This window comes from Notamacropus eugenii, chromosome 6 (assembly GCF_028372415.1).
Source record: "Notamacropus eugenii isolate mMacEug1 chromosome 6, mMacEug1.pri_v2, whole genome shotgun sequence".
In the NCBI taxonomy this organism is placed as follows: domain Eukaryota; kingdom Metazoa; phylum Chordata; class Mammalia; order Diprotodontia; family Macropodidae; genus Notamacropus; species Notamacropus eugenii.
In genome coordinates this window covers 373,835,686-373,839,659 of record NC_092877.1, presented here as the reverse complement: position 1 = coordinate 373,839,659, position 3,974 = coordinate 373,835,686, and the positions used below count along the sequence as shown (strand labels likewise).

General features: G+C 39.4%; 1 pseudogene; it reads left to right on the top strand.

Annotated features, from left to right (window-relative positions):
• Window positions 1-2,279: 2,279 nt before the first annotated feature.
• LOC140512430 (small ribosomal subunit protein uS5-like) lies at window positions 2,280-3,102 on the top strand (annotated as a pseudogene).
• The last annotated feature ends 872 nt before the right edge of the window (window positions 3,103-3,974 follow it).

The following is a 3,974-nucleotide window of genomic DNA, read 5'->3' as shown; positions in this document are numbered from 1 at the left end:
ATATACAAAGGATCTAAAACCTAGAGTAAAAGAAAGTAAAGGTAGATGGTAATGAAGATATGAAAGGTACACTTCCTATAATGGAAATAAAATGTTTACCTCTGGTTGCTTATTAAGTAACATATTTAAAGATCTGGTTTTTCTCTTTAAATATGTTTCAGGAATATCAAGCATTCAAGAACCTGCTTATTTGTGAAAACTAGAAAAATTTATTTAAAAGCAGTTATTTTATACATTGTAGCAAACACCCTTGGTCCCCCAATCTACAGAAGAGAAGCAATGTAATTATTCTGAGTAAATTATGTGCTATTTCTATATAATTTCACCCAATTCAACAAATATTTCTTTATTGTATTTTTACTATATCTCCTTTACTAAGTACCAGGTATGCAAATGTAGTTTAGGACTCAGTTCTGGCTCCAACTGGTGCTAGCTGTTGTCGTATTTGTCCTTTTTTCTCGAAGAGGACCATGACATCAAGATGATGACATGACTTGCAGCTGACTTTGTTTGGAGAGAGGGCTGTACAAGGTCACCAACCTCACTTTCTTCTTCTGAGTCATCTGAATCCAGTGGCCTGATATTCATCAGGATAGCTTGAGATGGCCCAGAATGCAATGTGAGACTCTGGTCCTTTCAGGCTAAGGTCCTATAGCATTCTCACTTTGAGTGAGATACATCCATTCAAAGAATAGATTTCTTTAAGTAGTTTCTCAAGGGATGGTCCCTTTAATGAAAAAAAAAATCAAACTTGGAGGAGAGGACCCTCAAGGTTCCTAGGTAAAAGAGAAACAATTGCTATTTAGCATTTAAATCCACTCTGTGCTAGGTGGGTGGGGGCTTGTCCAGTATATGAGCTCCACAGGGTATTGAGTTTGAGGCTTGATCTTTGAGCAAGAAGTAGCCAGTAAACCCAAAAGAAAAAAGGCATCTTTTAGGGGTGGAACAGAGGAGGAGGAGGAGGAGGGGGAGGGAGTAGAGAAGGAGGAGGAAGAGGAGGGCTGTTACTCACTCACAGGTTGTGTTTGTCCTATGTTCTCAAAGAGGACCATGACATCAAGATGATGACATGCCTTGCAGTGTGGGCTGCTGCTGGTTCACCTGCACCCACACTGATGAGAGAAATTCCCCAAGGAGAAGAGCCAGTACTACAATTCACTGTCAGGTACATAGAAAGAACCCTACAGAGGGGAAACTGGTTTCTACTTCTCAAAACTATAGTTCCTACAGCCCATTGGTGTGTTTCCCATTTAATCAAGAGAGCCAAAAGGACATCATTAACTCTTAAACATTAAACATTTACTAAGAGAAGACATAGCAAGAATAATCACATAACAGCACACCAATGAACCTTCATCACACTCTCTCACCAATGTACACAGCATCCTAGGGGAAGAATGAAGTGAAAATATACAGAAGGCTAATAATAGGAAAATTCATGTGCCAGAGGCAGCTCACAACTTGGGGCTTTGGAACTTCATGTCCTTGTTCTCTTTAGGGAACAGTATGCATCACACATCATCTGCTAGGTACAGCTGCTGCTTTCAGGGCCTTTCCAGTTTCCTGGTGATTTGAGTTGCTTCTCTGATACTCTTGGGCCATGTTAACCATCTCTTTGAAACCTTCTATTACAGAGCTTCCAAAGTCAAGTTATTGAAAAGAAATCATGCCTAGTTCTGATTTTAGCCAATCAGTTCATTACCTTCATAGGACTTTTCAAAACTACTTGACAAACTATCCTATGTTTTTAGTATAAAATGCAAAAATATGCAAACTTTTAATATACTTATTTAAAAGAGGGGTGGAATTATCAGTATCATAAATTTTCAGAATTCTCTCCTTTTTATACAATTCCTTTTTCTGACCTCAAAGGCAATGACATTTATTTTAGGTAAACATGGGAAAATATGCACTCTCAATTACTCCCAATCAGTCTCAAAGAGAACTTAGTCTCATATATTCTGCCTTGATCAGTACACTATCATTAATATCATTATTCATAAAAAATAATAAATCCCTAGTGAAGCATTTTCAGTTTTATCAACTACTATCATCATACCTCCTCACTGTAGAACACGAATTATTATTTCCACCCTTATTTCTGGTGAGCACCAAAGGAGGTAACCTTGGAGCCTTGGAGTAGGAGACAGAGGCACCTTCTTCAATGGTTTTAACAGCAGGAGCCAGGTCTGCAATAGGAAGTGTCAATGGGAGAAGTCCAATAGTGGGATCTTAAAAGGTGAACAACAGGAAATGTCAAAAAGCAAGGCTTCCCAGTTATGAACACCAAGTCCATGAAGGAGATCTATCATTTCTCCTTTTCCATCATGGTGCCAGGAATCATTGACTTCTTTCTGGGTCCCTCATCTGAAGGATGAGGTCCTTGAGATAATGCCTGTTAAGAAACAGACTAGGTCCAGTCATCATAATATGTTAACCCTTTTGTGGTCACTCTGGACTACCATAGGCCTAGGTGTCAAGTGTTCCAAGGAAGAGTCATGTGATATGGTAGTTAGAAAGCTAAGCATGTAGTCAGGAAGACCTGAGTTCAGATCCTGCCTCAGCAACCTAATTGTTTGACTCTGTCAAGTTACAATTTTGCCTCAGTTTTCTTATCTATAAGACGAGAAAAATAACAGCACCTACTTCTTAGGGGTGTTGTTAAAAAGGGCTGTTATTTCTAAAGCGCTTTGTAAGTAAACTTTAAATGCTTGCCATTGCTATTATCATCAATCATCATCCATTGTGCTATCCTAATCAAGCTATTCATTATTCTTGTGAGGCAAGGACACTAGGGAAACAAGACTGGCCAACCCCACACAGTGCCCCGCAAAGTCACTGGCTGTTAAGGAATGCCCTTGATGTGCCTGATCCTGCCCCATGGGGAACTGGCATTGTCTTGCTTCCACTGCCTAAAAAACTGCTTCTGATACAGGAAATTAATGACTTTCCTTCTGCCGGTGTCTTTACTGCAACCCAGGAAACTTTGCTAACGCTGCCTTTGATGCCATCTTGCTAGACCATGGCCTGTGTAAAAGATCATTTGCTAAGTCTCCCTTTGAGGAATTCACTGACTCTCTTGCAACAATTCATACTCAGTAGACTGTCAGCTCAAAAACTTAGGCAAGTGTTGTTCCTACAATACAAATATTTTCGTATGTTTGCATGGTAAAAACAAGAATAATTATCCTCATTTTGTTGTCACAAAAATTCTACTAAAACTAAACTACGACTTTTGAGTTGAAACCTATGGTTTATATTTATAGAATACTTTAAGGTTTACAAAGCACCTTTTTACAGCCTTCTGAGATAAGTAGGGCAAGTATTATTATCCCCATTTTATAGACGAGGAAACTGAGGCTCAGTGAGGTACAGTGTCTTATTTGAGAACACATAGTTACTGACGAGCAGAGCTAGAATTCAAAACTACAAGTTCTGACATTTTTGACAGAAAGAGAGATAGGGAGATGACAGAAGAAGTGGGGGAAAGAAAGGAGGGAGAGAGAAAGAGAGAAGGGAAAGGAAGAGAAGAGTAGAAGAGAGGAGAGGAGAGGACAGGAGGGGAGAGGAGAGAAGATGGGGGAGGGGAGAGGAGAGGAGGGGAGAGGAGAGAAAAGGGCAAAGATGGGGGGGAGATGAGGAGGGAGGCGGGGAGGGAGAGAGAATGAAAAAATATAAATGAAGTATAGCAGTCAAAAATAATAAGCAGATTTTGGGTTAGGTACATGTAATTTTTACTTCCCAAAAACTGAGTTGTGGGGAAAGAAGGCAGCTGTAGTAGAGGAAGGAGTGATACAGATTTAAATGATGCCTTCACTCTTCATTGTTGGTGTGATCATGAACAAGTAGCTGAACCTTCTGAGTCTTATTTTCTTGATTATAAAGTGTGCATAAAAACAGGACAAACTTCATAGGACTATGGGAAAGAAGAAATGAGATATACTATCTCATTTCTATATACTTTTATATATTAC